Source organism: Procambarus clarkii, chromosome 2 (genome assembly GCF_040958095.1).
Source record: "Procambarus clarkii isolate CNS0578487 chromosome 2, FALCON_Pclarkii_2.0, whole genome shotgun sequence".
Lineage (NCBI taxonomy): Eukaryota > Metazoa > Arthropoda > Malacostraca > Decapoda > Cambaridae > Procambarus > Procambarus clarkii.
In genome coordinates, this window is record NC_091151.1 from 17,534,885 (window position 1) to 17,551,206 (window position 16,322).

Sequence of the window (16,322 nt, forward strand, 5' to 3'; positions counted from 1 at the left end):
GTCAATAATTCTCGTGTTTTGAATCTGAATGTGGGGTCCTAGTTTGCGTTCTAGTCATAAAACGAGTTCCTTAGTATATTTGCTATAGAAAATGAGCTTTCAGTACTCTATATAATTTGAAATGAGGTCAAGAAAGACATGTTTATGTGCGAGAAGAGTCAGGTTGGAAACTGTTTATTCCAGTCATCCCCCCCTTGGCTTTGCTCCGTTTTCTGTAGCTAAAGTAAAGATTCCATTTTCTGTGGCATTCAGTTGATTACTGGTGAAAAAGGCATACTTGAATTTGTATGGTTCTATCCTGTTTATAGATATATTTTTCGGGCCTCAAATTAGATTTTAATATGAAAAATAGCATCATATGTATGTCTATCTTTTGTAATAAACGTTACAAGCATTAACAATACCTCTGATATTTCATAGCATACGAAAAGAAGTTTAAATACTGGGGCCTCAGCCATATTGTGTTGGGTTTGACGCTCTTAAAACAGTTGCACAATCTTACTTAAACACATTGCTAAACTCTTATACACAAACAAAAACTGAATTTTTAACTTACACAAATAAACCCAGGGCTTTCACATTCACGCAAAATACTTAGTTCCCCCTAAACTTAAAACATTTGCACAATCTTACTTAAACACATTGCTAAACTCTTATACACAAACAAAAACTCAATTTTTAACTTACACAAATAAACCCAAGGTTTTCACATTCGCGCAAAATACTTAGTCCCCCCTAAACTTGAAACAGTTGCACAATCTTACTGAAACACATTGCTAAACTCTTATACACAAACAAAAACTGAATTTTTAACTTACACAAATAAACCCAGGGCTTTCACATTCGCGCAAAATACTTAGTCCCCCCTAAACTTAAAACAGTTGCACAATCTTTCTTAAACACATTGCTAAACTCTTATACACAAACAAAAACTCAATTTTTAACTTACACAAATAAACCCAGGGCTTTCACATTCGCGCAAAATACTTAGTCCCCCCTAAACTTAAAACAGTTGCACAATCTTACTTAAACACATTGCTAAACTTTTATACACAAACAAAAACTCAATTTTTAACTTACACAAATAAACCCAGGGCTTTCACATTCGCGCAAAATACTTAGTCCCCTCTAAACTTAAAACAGTTGCACAATCTTACTTAAACACATTGCTAAACTCTTATACACAAACAAAAACTCAATTTTTAACTTACACAAATAAACCCAGGGCTTTCACACTCGCGCAAAATACTTAGTCCCCCTAAACTTAAAACAGTTGCACAATCTTACTTAAACACATTGCTAAACTCTTATACACAAACAAAAACTGAATTTTTAACTTACACAAATAAACCCAGGGCTTTCACATTCGCGCAAAATACTTAGTCCCCCCTAAACTTAAAACAGTTGCACAATCTTACTTAAACACATTGCTAAACTCTTATACACAAACAAAAACTCAATTTTTAACTTAAACAAATAAACACGGGCTTTGCACATTCACACACAAAAAATGCTTAGTCCCCCCTAGACTTGAACACTCACAATCTTACGGTGCTTTAATTTCCAAAGCCTTCCAAACCTGCACTGGGTCCTGCCCAGCAGACTGCGGCTGGATGGGAAATTACAATTGAGCCAAAAACAGTTGGTCAGGGCGAGATACGGCCTCATTTTTAGAGACATTTACTATAGCAAAAGCTGGAACATCGAGAACTGAATGCGGGCCTACACGAGAGTTGTTCTTGGCACTCAAATGTTTAGAGATTAAAATACATAGAATCTGCAAGAGCCCACCCAAGTCGCTCACGCGGGCAATAGACATGTTTTTCGCCCAAGTGTATTTATTTAAAATAAATATACGTCAGATAGAAAGATTTTCTGCATTGCCATTATATTTACCTTATAAAGCCTCTTTATAAAAATGATATGCCACTGCGTATTATGATTGTTTTATAATAAATATTGCATAAATACTTACACGATTTCATAAACAAAAAATTATTTTAATGAGCCATGTTAGGAAGGCATCATCATTACAATATATGTAAATTTTTAAACTAACTAAAAAGATATATCTCATAGAGGAAGATTTATTCTTCAAGATATATGTTACTGTTTAAGATTTTCATTCTGTATCAAAAGGTTTGCCAATGTTTTCAAAACTCTGGCCTACAAATTTTTTTTTAAGGTTTTCCGAGGGAGTAAATCTTGCTTCCTCTCTTTCTCCCACGTGTGTCCTCATTTGGACCGGATGCAGAGTAACCTTCGTGCAAGTCCTGACTCAGTTCCCCAACGTCCAAACTATTGGACATTGCAATATTTCACTAAATAATGCGGTATTTTAGTTGCCCCCTCTAATTATAGAGATTTTAATCTCTAAACATTTGAGTGTCAAGAACAACTCTCGTGCAGGCCCGCGTTCAGTCCCCGACGTTCAAGCTTTTTTCTATAGTAAATGTCTCTAAAATGAGGCCCTTCTATCCAGCAGCAGTCTGCTGGATAGAAGGGCAGTGGGCCTGATAAAAATAAAAAAAAAATAAACATAAATTGTTAGACTAGCTCTTTACATATGCTAGTTGTTTAATTTATTAACTGCTACTAATGCGATGATGATGCAAGAGGAGCCAGTACACATCTATGGATCAACCAATAAAAGCAGCAGACTTCTAGATGTTACTACTGCTCGGCTTAGCCCCCCCCCCCCCAGAGCAAGATGGGAATAGGGGGGGGGGGCTGCATTAATAAAATGAATTAAAACTAACATTCAATTATATATTCTCAAACTTATGCAAAAAAAAACTTTACAATCACATTTGCAAAACTTGCACAAATTAATTTTGGCAATTTCGTTTACCCATTATTTGTTTGTTTTTCTTGCTTGAGCCAAAAATGAATTGTTGGGTTCATTACCAGAGTCCATTTCCCACCCTGGTAACCCTTCCCACTACCCGCCCCACATGATGGGATTCATAATAAATGAACTAAACTAGCATTCAATTATATTCTCAACAAACTTATGCAACCCCCATACAATTACATTAGCAAGCTAACACAAATTCATTGAGCAAGTTTAACTATTCGCATACTTTGCGTCATTATATAATGGAATACGAAAAGGAAATTCGCAGAATTCAGAGATAACACCATCAATGGAGTCCAAGAAATACGCTTGTACTTCATTCATAATGATGCGCTGCCAGGAATCTTAGCAAAGTAACCAAAATATTTGCTTACTGTATGTATGTGCAGGATGCACATAACTCTCCGGTTAGGTGGTTGTGGAGTGAGACCAGCAACTGCAGACTTCCCATAGTCGTAAAAATGCCTTGCATAGAGACCGTTGCAAGCCTCTTGTTGAATCACTTAGGGTGCATATATGTGTGTGTGTGTGTGTATGTAACGAGCTTTCAAGAGATTATCACTTACATAGCTAAACAATATGTAGGGTTCAGTTTCCAAATCAATTATGCGGCTCTCGAACCCTTTTCCCCCGCTACATGCGGGAGATCCCTTTTATTTTCAGCTAAAATATGCATTATATTCAGGGGGGTTCGCCGTGTCATAGCACAACCAAAAGCCCAATATACTCCCCTAAACTTTCCCTTTCCGTTGTACGTCAGGCTGCGAGCAGCCGCGTCCCACAGCCTGGTTGATCAGTCCGGCAACCAGGAGGTCTGGTCGACGACCGGGCCACGGGGACGCTAAGCCCCGGAAGCACCTCAAGGTAACCTCAAGGTTAGGTACTTATAAATAAATAAATAAATAAATAAATATGTTTATTCAGGTAAGGTACATACATTCAAGTGATGTTACATTAATGGATCAATATATAGATAGAGCTAGTACATACAATGCCTAAAGCCACTATTACGCAATGCGTTTCGGGCAGGAAGAACATTAATATCTAGAACTTAATACTAATTGAGCATAAAGAATAAAATGTGTTGAGAACAAATACAAATAAAGATAAAAAAAAGGGGGGAACATGACTGAAAAGCAGCACAAATACAATAGGTTGACAAACAGTGTTCATTAAAAAAAAATAACAGACATGGGTTGACAATAGAGGGGTAAGGTAGGTTACAGGGAATATATTAGGTAGTGTTTAGTTTTTATCTTAAACTGGTTGAGAGAGGTACAGTCTTTAACATGGTTGGGAAGGTCATTCCACATTCTGGGCCCCTTGATTTGTAGAGCATTTCTAGTTTGATTAAGTCGTACTCTAGGAATATCAAACCTGTATTTATTTCTGGTGTAGTGCTCATGGGTTCTGTTACAACCTTCTATGAAGCTTTTGAGATCAGGATTGGCATTATAGTTTAGTGTTTTATATATGTATAATACACTTGAGAGAATGTGCAGTGACTTAATGTCTAACATATTCAGAGATTTGAGTAGGGGTACCGAGTGATGTCTGGGGCCAGAGTTGGATATTGTCCTAATAGCAGCTTTGTGTTGAGTAATTAGAGGACGTAAGTGATTTTGGGTAGTAGAGCCCCAAGCACAAATACCATAGTTGAGATATGGATAGATAAGGGAGTAATAGAGAGTCACCAGGGCAGGGCGTGGTACATAATATCTGATCTTAGAAAGAATGCCCACAGTTTTTGAAACTTTTTTTGATATATTTAGAATGTGTCCCTGGAAATTCAGCTTGTGGTCAATGAGAATGCCAAGGAATTTGCCATCTAATTTGTTACAAATTTGGGTATTGTTTATTTTGAGATTTATTTGATTAGAGGATTTATTGCCAAACAGAATATAGAAAGTTTTGTCAATGTTAAGGTAAGACTTAAGGTACTGCAGGGAGTGACCTGCAGTGACATAAATATCTCTTTGATATCCCCAGAGTCAAACTTAATCTATGTAAATACTCTATGCAAATAAAGGGACCTAGTCTATGGAACTCACTCCCTAACGATTTGAAAAGCTGTCCAGCTTATGCCTTATTCAAAAATAAAACCAAAAAGTTGCGAGCCTGAACACCCTACTGCTGTTAGCTTCCTCAACTGTATGAATTCCTGCTTCCTCATACCCTTAATCACTAGACCTACTAGAATCTCTGATAGCACTGCTACGACTCTAGATCACATCTGGACAAACATAACCTCTCTGCTTACTTCAGGTATAATCACCGATAGCACTACAGACCATTACCCCACATTTCTCTTAACTAACATTAGCAAACCACCTCTAGAGTCAAGAGAGTTACGTTTTAGACTGCACAATGAAACTGCTATAGACAATTTTATAACTGCTGCTGATAATGTCAACTGGGAGTCCGAGTTAGGTAACATAGAGGACATCAACCTAGCAGTGCAACCTTTTCTCCAAAAAACTCTTAGCCTTTATAACACCCACTGTCCTATGCTTACAAAACAAGTCACAACCAAAACGCTTAACAATCCCTGGCTTACAAAGGGAATACTTAAATCCATTAATAAAAAACATGACCTTGAGAAGAAGTATAGGTTAGGAATTGTCTCCAAAGAATTCTCAAAGAATTACTCATTATTGCTATCTAAGATAATTAGACGAGCCAAAACTAAATACTACGAAGATAAATTTACCCAAATAAAGAGCAACATTAAACAAACTTGGAGCACAATTTCACAAATATTGGGATCAAAGAAGTCTTTAAATAACAAACCAACACTCCAGTCCAATAATGATGGTCAGCTTTCAGCCTCTGATTCTGCTATTGAGTTCAATAGGTTCTTCTCTTCCATTGGTTCATCCCTTGCAAATGATATTCCATCTTCCAGTACTGACATTAAGGACTATCTTACAGGTAACTATCCACAGTCTCTGTACCTAAAGCCTATTAATTCCACTGACGTCAATGATATAATCCTTTCCCTTAAAACCAAGTCTAGTGCCCTTGAGGAGATACCAACTTTAATTTACAAAAAAGCCTCCAGATCTTTAGCCCCTGCTATTGCATTGCTCTTCAACAAGTCACTTGAACTCCAAACCTTTCCAGATATTCTAAAAAAAGCGAGAGTAACGCCTGTCCACAAATGTGGTGATCTCACAGATGTTAACAACTACAGACCTATATCAATCCTGCCAAACTTGTCAAAAATTTTTGAAAAACTAATCTATAAGCAGCTTTACTCATATCTAGCCTCACACAATATACTTAGCCCTTGCCAATATGGCTTCAGACCCAAAAAAAGAATGCAAACAGTTTTTGAAACTTTTTTTGATATATTTAGAATGTGTCCCTGGAAATTCAGCTTAAAATCAATGAGAACGCCAAGGAATTTGCCATCTACTTTGTTACAAATTTGGGTATTGTGTATCAAAGTAGATGGCAATCTATTGTGTATCAAAGTAGATGGCAAGTATCATTGCCAAAGTAGATGGCAAATAAGTGCACTAACGATGCACTTATTAGTATGCTTAACTCGATTCATACAGCTCTTGATAAAAATGAGTTCCCTGTTGGGTTATTTGTGGACCTGTGTAAAGCTTTTGACACTGTCAACCACCAAAACCTTCTTCTTAAATTACATCATTATGGAGTCAGAGGACACTCCCTGCAATACCTCAAATCCTACCTTACTGACAGGCTCCAATATGTTTCTGTGAATAATACAATTTCTCCCACCCTACCCATCAACATTTTGTGTTCCTCAGGTCAGCATACTAGGCCCTCTCCTCTTTCTCATCTACATTAATGACCTTCCAAATGCCTCCCAACACCTCATACCAATTCTATTTGCTGACGACACGACCTTCATTTACGCCAGTCCTGACCCCCTTGCTCTAAATGTCACAATTCTGAGCTAAATAAAGTCCATCACTGGCTAACTGCCAATAAACTCACCCTCAATATTGGCAAAACTTTTTATATTCTGTTTGGCAATAAATCCTCAAATCAAATAAATCTCAGGATACACAATACCCAAATTTGTAACAAAGTAGATGGCAAATTCCTTGGCGTTCTCATTGACTTTAAGCTGAATTTCCAGGGACACATTCTAAATATATCAAAAAAAGTTTCAAAAACTGTTGGCATTCTTTATAAGATCAGATATTATGTACCTTGCCCTGCCCTGGTGACACTCTATTACTCTCTCATCTATCCTTATCTCAACTATGGTATTTGCGCTTGAGGTTCTACTACCCAAATCATTTATGTCCTCAAATTACTCAACACAAAGCTGTTATTAGGACAATATCTAACTCTGGCCCCAGACATCACTCGGTACCCTTACTCAAATCTTTGAATATGTTAGATATTAAGTCACTGCACATCCTCTCATGCGTATTTTATATATATAAAACGCTGAACTGTAATGTCAATCCGGAACTTAAAAGCTTCATTGAAGGTTGTAACAGATCCCATGAGCACCACACCAGAAACAAATACCTATTTGATATTCCAAGAGTACGACTTAGTCAAACTAGAAATGCTTTACAAATCAAGGGACCTCGAATGTGGAATGACCTTCCCAATTATGTTAAAGACTGTACCTCTCTCAACCAGTTTAAGATAAAAACTAAGTGCTACCTAATTAACTCAATGTAACCTACCTCACCCCTAAATGTCAACCCATGTCTACGATTTTAAACAATGCTGTTTGTTGACCAAATTGTATTTTTTTTTCTGCCATGTTCCCCTCCCCTTTTTTTCATTATTTTTCTTATTTTTTCTCAACATAATTTATACTTTAATCTCAATTAGTATTAAGTTTTAGTCTTAGTGTTTTTCCTGCCCGAAACGCTTTGCGTAATAGTGGCTTTAGGCATTGTATGTACTAGCTCTATCTATAAATCCATTAACTTTTGTATCTTACCTTGTATGTATGTACTTTACCTGAATAAATATTTGTATTTATAATTTGTATTTGTATGTCTGGTGTGGTGGGCATGTGTTCTATTGCATCTGTTCAGGAAGAGTTTCAGAACTGGGTTTGCACTTAAAAAAAAGGGTTTTATAAACGTAATTTACACAAGAGAATGTATGGAGTGAATTTATGTTTAGCATGTTTAGGGATTTGAACAGGGGAGCTGTGTGTTGTCTGAAGGCAGAGTTAGTTATTGTCCTGATAGCAGATTTTTGCTGGATGATGATGGGCTTGAGGTAGTTTGCAGAGGTTGAACTCCAAGTACAGATGCCGTAAGTAAGATAGGGATAGATAAATGCATAATAGAGTGAGAGGAGAGCAGAGTAGGGTACAAAGTATCTAAATCAAATCAAATCAAATCAAATGTTTATTTAGGTAAGGTACATACATACAAGAGATTTTACAACGAGTGATGGATTTATAGATAGGGCTAGTACATACAATGCCTAAAGCCACTATTACGCAAAGCGTTTCGGGCATGACAAACTTAAATGACTAAAGCTTAATACTAATTGAGCATAAAGAATAAATTGAAAACATAGCTGAAAAAGCAGCACAAATACAATTCTGTCGACAAACAGCGCTCTTTAAAAAAAACAGACATTGGTTGACAATAGAGGGGTAAGGTAGGTTACAGGGAATTTATTAGGTATAGCTTCGTTTTTATCTTAAACTGGTTGAGAGAGGTACAGTCTTTAACATGGTTGGGAAGGTCATTCCACAATCTGGGTACCTTGATTTGTAGAGCATTTCTAGTTTGATTAAGTCGTACTCTAGGAATATCAAAACTGTATTTATTTCTGGTGTGGTGCTCATGGGTTCTGTTACAACCTTCTATGAAGCTTTTGAGGTCAGGATTGGCATTACAGTTTACTTAATGTACAGCAGTGACTTAATGTCTAACATATTCAGAGATTTGAGTAGGGGTACTGAGTGATGTCTGGTGTAACAGACTAGGCTGTTGTAAGAATTATCCAGAGTGGTTTATCGACAAAAGAGAATGGGAAGCTGAGCCGCATGGTGACCTGACCCCCAGGGGAATTCGCGGTGGAAATAACCGACGCTTTGTTCATATCTGCGTATAATGAATCATCCTATAGTATTCAGTAATTTAGAGAAAATTAGCCTTTATTCATTTTTATTAAAATTGTATTGTATAATAGTACTGGATACAATATCAAGAGTATTCTAATTATTGAGTTTAAGTCACCATCAGTGACGTCACGAATCAGATCTAACTTTTAAAGCGGAGTGACCGGCGGTCATAGGTCATCAGGGGTTGACAGGTCTACTATTTCTCAAAGTTTTAATAACCATTTTTGTGATCGGGAACAGCTCTGCCGTTAGATGTTTGTAATTTAATTCAGTAAAATAATTCAACCAGTCTGGATCAATTAAGTACAACAGAGTTTAATTGTTATAACTTAACCTTGCTAAAGTAACTGGGTAAGCGATGCGGAACAATACAATACTCTGTCTGGGGTAGTCCAGACAAGGAAAAAAATCAGTGTGGAAACGGGAGCAGCTGGGATAAGAGGTCAAACATCTTACCTCTCCCCAAGACCAGCCAAAACATCTAGCTGGTCGCCCAAGGTATAGTTGCTATTGTTAATTATAGAAATAGTCTTCTCATTTGCCACTCAGGTCAAGTAGGGAGTGTTAAAGTGATAGGGAGTGAACATATTTAGATTTTGTTTTAGTTTTCTTTTAATAAATTAAATTTGTTATTAATTTGCATTTTATTGTTTCCATGTGTTTTGTGTATACTTGTCCTGGTCACGTGGTCCACACGAGGCAGAGTTGCATTGGGCGCCGATTCTAACATCGAATCGGAATTATCATTACCGTGTAATTTATTCCACACTCAAGGTCATCGTTTATAGTGGGGATCAAGCCCCTAGGTTGATTAATTAGCGTGATCGATCCAGACCTCGATCATTGCTCTTGTATTACTGGTCTGGTGGTGGCAGCAGAGGTGACTCTAGGGTTTTGTTCAGAGCTTAGGTCACGTCATACTGGGTGTAGAATCCTAAGTCGGTCAATCGTCTTAGGACCACGTGGCGTGGAGTTGGCTTTGGTAAAAGTTTTGGAGTCCCTTGGTTTAGAAATAAAAGTAAGAATACGGGTAGAGGGAGTAGAAAGAAGGAAGTAAAGAGAGAGAGGACCCAAACCCGTGTTACACTGGGGCCAGAGTTGGATATTGTCCTAATAGCAGCTTTGTGTTGAGTAATTAGAGGACGTAAATGATTTTGGGTAGTAGAACCCCAAGCACAATTACCATAGTTGAGATATGGATAGATGAGGGAGTAATAGAGAGTCACCATGGCAGGGCGGGGTACATATTATCTGATCTTAGAAAGAATGCCAACAGTTTTTGAAACTTTTTTGATATATTTAGAATGTGTCCCTGGAAATTCAGCTTGTGGTCAATGAGAATGCCAAGGAATTTTCCATCTAATTTGTTACAAATTTGGGTATTGTTTATTTTGAGATTTATTTGATTAGAGGATTTATTGCCAAACAGAATATAGAAAGTTTTGTCAATGTTAAGGGTGAGTTTGTTGGCAGTTAGCCAAAGATGGACTTCATTTAGCTCAGTATTTACTGTGGCATTTAGAGCAAGGGGGTCAGGACTGGAGTAAATGAAGGTTGTGTCGTCAGCAAATAGAATTGGTTTGAGGTGTTGGGAGGCATTTGGAAGGTCATTAATGTAGATGAGAAAGAGGAGAGGGCCAAGTATGCTGCCCTGAGGAACACCAATGTTGATGGGTAGGGTGGGAGAAATTGAATTATTCACAGAAACATATTGGAGCCTGTCAGTAAGGTAGGATTTGAGGTATTGCAGGGAGTGTCCTCTGACTCCATAATGATGTAATTTAAGAAGAAGGTTTTGGTGGTTGACAGTGTCAAAAGCTTTACACTGGTCTACAAATAACCCAACAGGGAACTCATTTTTATCAAGAGCTGTATGAATCGAGTTAAGCATACTAATAAGTGCATCGTTAGTGCTTTTTTTGGGTCTGAAGCCATATTGGCAAGGGCTAAGTATATTGTGTGAGGCTAGATATGAGTAAAGCTGCTTATAGATTAGTTTTTCAAAATTTTTTGACAAGTTTGGCAGGATTGATATAGGTCTGTAGTTGTTAACATCTGTGAGATCACCACATTTGTGGACAGGCGTTACTCTCGCTTTTTTTAGAATATCTGGAAAGGTTTGGAGTTCAAGTGACTTGTTGAAGAGCAATGCACTAGCAGGGGCTAAAGATCTGGAGGCTTTTTTGTAAATTAAAGTTGGTATCTCCTCAAGGGCACTAGACTTGGTTTTAAGGGAAAGGATTATCTCAATGACGTCAGTGGAATTAATAGGCTTTAGGTACAGGGACTGTGGATAATTACCTGTAAGATAGTCCTTAACGTCAGTACTGGAAGATGGAATATCATTTGCAAGGGATGACCCAATGGAAGAGAAGAACCTATTAAACTCAATAGCAGAATCTGTGGCTGAAAGCTGACCATCGTTATTGGACAGGAGTGTTGTTTTGTTATTTAAAGTCTTCTCTGATCCCAATATTTGTGAAATTGTGCTCCAAGTTTTTTTAATGTTGCTCTTTATTTGGGTAAATTTATCTTCGCAGTATTTAGTTTTGGCTCGTCTAATTATCTTAGATAGCAATAACAAGTAATTCTTTGAGAATTCTTTGGAGACAATTCCTAACCTATACTTCTTCTCAAGGTCATGTTTTTTATTAATGGATTTAAGTATTCCCTTTGTAAGCCAGGGATTGTTAAGCCTTTTGGTTGTGACTTGTTTTGTAAGCATAGGACAGTGGGTGTAATAAAGGCTAAGAGTTTTTTGAAGAAAAGATTGCACTGCTAGGTTGATGTCCCCTATGTTACCTAACTCGGACTCCCAGTTGACATTATCAGCAGCAGTTATAAAATTATGTACAGCAGTTTCATTGTGCAGCCTAAAACTTAACTCCCTTGACTCTAGAGGTGGTTTGCTAATGTTAGTTAAGAGAAATGTGGGGTAATGGTCTGTAGGGCTATCGGTGATTATACCTGAAGTAAGCGGAGAGGTTATGTTGGTCCAGATGTGATCTAGAGTCGTGGCAGTACTATCAGTGATTCTAGTAGGTCTAGTGATTAAGGGTATGAGGAAGCAGGAATTCATACAGTTGAGGAAGCTAACAGTAGTAGGGTGTTCAGGCTCGCAGAGGTCAATATTAAAGTCCCCTGCGATAATTAGATGGTTTTTGTTCAGTCTGTTATCTAGTATTAGATTTCTAAGGTTTGAGTTGAATTCGGACACATCAGTGTTAGGAATTCTATAGACTGCACCCACAGACAGGACAGACTCGGCACCCTTGACTCTGAAACTGGAGAAGATATACTCCCCACAGCAGTCTCTAGTTCTAATTTCTTTTAAGCATGTTAGTTCTTGGTGGTAGTACAGAGCAGTGTCACCACCTCTCTGAAGTTGACGAGAGTTGTGAACTGCCGAGTAGTTAGGCATGTTAAAGAGTTGAGTAGTATCCTGTTTCAACCACGTTTCAGTAAGTATAATAAAAGAGAATTTGTTGTCAATAGTTTCAATCAAGGCACTAACATCATCGAAGTGTTTACCTAGGGATCTAACGTTCAAGTTGATTACAGAGATATTGTGATTATGAGTTAATACATTGCTTACATCATGTGCTGCAAAATATCTGCAATTTAGATCATTAAAGTGATGATTGTCATAGATAGTGGATAAGAGGTTTAGTTCTGGGTCTATACTTGTCTGCATAAAAAAGCTGGTTGCAGGAAAACAAGGCAAGAATGGCAAATTACAAAGTAGAATTAAGCTATAAAAGGGGGAAAAATATATAAACAATACTATACAAAACAAACACAAAATGAACAACAAAGAAAATCTGATCTGATCTTAGAGAGTATACCAACTGTTTTAGAAACCTTTTTAGTTATGTGTTGTATATGGGTGCTGAAGTTGAGTCTCTTGTCTGAGTACAGGCCAAGGAACTTCCCATCATTTTTATTGTTAATGTTTACATTATCTATCTGAAGCTGAATTGCATTTGTTGAATTGTTTCCAAATAGGATGTAGTAGTTCTTTTCTATGTTTAGTGTGAGTTTGTTGGTTGACATCCACAAGTTGACTTTTTTTTAATTCATCGTTTACAACATTATTTAACATAAGTGGGTTGGGGTCAGAGTAGATGAGAGTAGTATCATCAGCAAACAATATAGGTTTAAACATGTTAGAGACACTAGGGAGATCATTGATGTATAAAAGAATCAGGTGGGTCCTAGGATGCTGCCCTGTGGCACCCCTTCAGTTAGTGGTAGAGTAGGAGAGGTTATGGCTACATATTGGTGTCTATCACTAAGATGCGATCGGATATAGTTCAGGGCAAGGCCACGGATTCCATAATGGTGGATTTAAGTAAGAGGTAGTTATGGTTAACAGTATCAAAGGCCTTTCTCAGGTCAATGAAGAGTCCAATCGGGAACTCACTTTTGTCAAGGGCTGAGAAGATTAAGTCAAGGAGACTAACAATAGCATCATTGGTACTCTTTTGGGAGCGGAAGCCAAACTGACAGGGACTTAGTATATTGAATTTTACGAGATAGGAGTAGAGCTGTTTGTAAATATTTTTTTCATTGCTACTGTTAGTGTAATATACCCTAAGTGTATTGTTATTTTGAGGCTCTTCTCGTTCCCTGATCATTTTGCCAATTTGTTTCTCCCACAAACACATACTTTTATTACTACCTTTTTCTATATCAATTCCCAAACCACTATCTACTAACAGTTTAAACCCAAACCCAAACAAATTTCTCCAATCACTGGTTCCAACGAGTTCGCAACAACCCCAGCCCTTGATAGATGCACCCCAACCCGAGCATACATTTAATTTCATCCATAGAAGTGTTCCTAGTTATCTATTAAAGATATTGGATTTGATTTGCAATATCTTTCGAGCCCGCAATTGACACCAAGTGCCCTCGACAATCATTCATTTCCAACTCCTTTTCTTGGAAGAATGCTACATATGATCGGGATTTCTCCCTTGCTCCTAACTAATTCTATGGCTGTCTTAAACCTCTGAATAAGTTCCTCCCTCCTAACACGTCCAACATCATTACCCCCTGCACTAATACAAATAATGGGTTTGTTCCCAATTCTAGCCATAATATCATTCGTGTTGCCAACAGTATCACCAATTCCAGCTCCCGGATACCTGGTTGATACCTGGTTGATGGGGTTCTGGGAGTTCTTCTACTCCCCAAGCCCGGCCCGAGGCCAGGCTCGACTTGTGAGAGTTTGGTCCACCAGGCTGTTGCTTGGAGCGGCCCGCAGGCCCACATACCCACCACAGCCCGGTTGGTCCGGCACTCCTTGGAGGAATAAATCTAGTTTCCTCTTGAAAATGAGGAAACTAGCAAAAAATGAAAATAGGAAAAATGAGGATAGCAAACCCTTAACCTGTTCCCCCTATCTCTGGTACAAAACGTTCTGTCTAATACCTCACCTGGGAATTTCCCACAACCAAAATTCGCTTAGTTCCTTCCTTTACCTTTTGAGCACTTTGAGGGACCTGCGCTTCGTTGCTTCGTTGCTTTGCCTTTTGAACGAACCGCGGGCTCACCACATCACTCGTCCTCCAACACGGCAAATGCGTTAGAAGTCCTTAGGATATGAGTAGGCGGCTTGGCCATAATCTTTTTAAGGCCCTTGTCCTTTACAACTTGCTAAGACGAGGTCTTTTTAATACCGGTCGCCTCCTTTGTTTCTTCCTGATGTTGTTTCAGCTTTCGTACCTCCTCCCGCAGGGAATCCAACTCTGTCCTCAGAGCTCCAACTACATTCATCAGTTCTTTCACTACACCTTCCACTATTGCTATAATAATGTTAGTACAATTGGAGCTCCAGCTAACACAGCCGAACAGAACAGGGTTCTGCAAAGAACAGGGTTCTACAAAGAACAGGGTTTTGTAAATATAATTGGCACAAGAAAATGTGTGAAATGAGGTTATGTTCAGCATGTTTAGAGATTAAAACAGGAGGACTGAGTGTTGTCCGAAAGCAGATGAATAAATCCACAAGAGCCATGATGAGGGTTCGAACCTACATCCAGGATGACCCCAGACGCGCCGTATGTGTATATGTTCTGAAAGGAGAGTTTGTTGTTGTTCTGATAGCGAATTTTTGCTGAGTGATGATCGGCTTGAGGTAGTTTACAGAGGTTGAGCCCCCATGCACAGATACTGTATGTAAGATAGGGATAGATAGCACATAGTATAGTGAGAGGAGAGCAGAGTTTGGGACATAATACCTGATTTTAGAGAGTATACAACTGTTTTTGAGACTTTCTTGGTTATGTGTTGTATGTGGGTGTTGAAGTTGAGTCTCTTGTCTAAGTATAGGCCAAGGAACTTTCCATCATTTTTATTGGTGATATTAACATAGGCTAGAAATAACATCACAGGCTAGAAATAACACAGAAATAACATCACATGAGACCAGAAGACATGGCAGGATGTGCAGAATACCCCCGTTAAAAAGCGGAGGTGCATCAGGTACTCTGAGAGAGAATTCTATCAACATCAGAGGCCCGAGACTGTTCAACTCGCTTCCGCTACACATAAGGGGCATAACTGGCAATCCCCTCACAGTGTTCAAGAGAGAACTGGATAAGCACCTCCAAAGGATACCTGATCAACCAGGCTGTGACTCATATGTCAGGCTGCGAGCAGCCGCGTCCAACAGCCTGGTTGATCAGTCCAGCAACCAGGAGGCCTGGTCGACGACCGGGCCGCGGGGACGCTAAGCCCCGGAAGCACCTCAAGGTAAGGTAAGGTAAGGCTATCTGAAGCTGAATTGCATTTGTTGATTTGCTTCCATATAAGATGTAGTAAGTCTTTTCTATGTTTAGTGAATTTGTTGGTTGACGTCCACAAGTGGACTTTTTTTTTAATTCATTGTTTACAACATTATTTAATATGAGTGGGTTGGGATCAGAGTAGATGAGGGTAGTATCATCTGCAAACAATATAGGTTTAAGCATGTTACCTTACCTTGAGTACACCCAGATCCTTTACATTGCCTTTTCGTTCTATGTTATGATTTGCCTGAGTTTTGTACGTGGTTTCCGTTTTTATATTTTCATTTTTTCCATAGCGCATGAGCTGGAACTTATCTTCGTTAAACACTGTTATAAAAAATGGTGGGCTTGCTATGGGGAAACTAGTGCTATTCAGGGGTAAGGTCAGTCAGAATAAAGATGTATCTAATTGGGGAGATCAGTAAGGCGCGGCCCCCATGGAAACTAGAAGTAGTGCTGACTACTTGGCTACACAACAAGGTCAGTCTAGGGAATGATCAAGATCTCCTACACAGGAAGAACGATACTCTTATAATTCATGTACTTATTTATTAACCCCTTAACAGCCCCCCATATACAT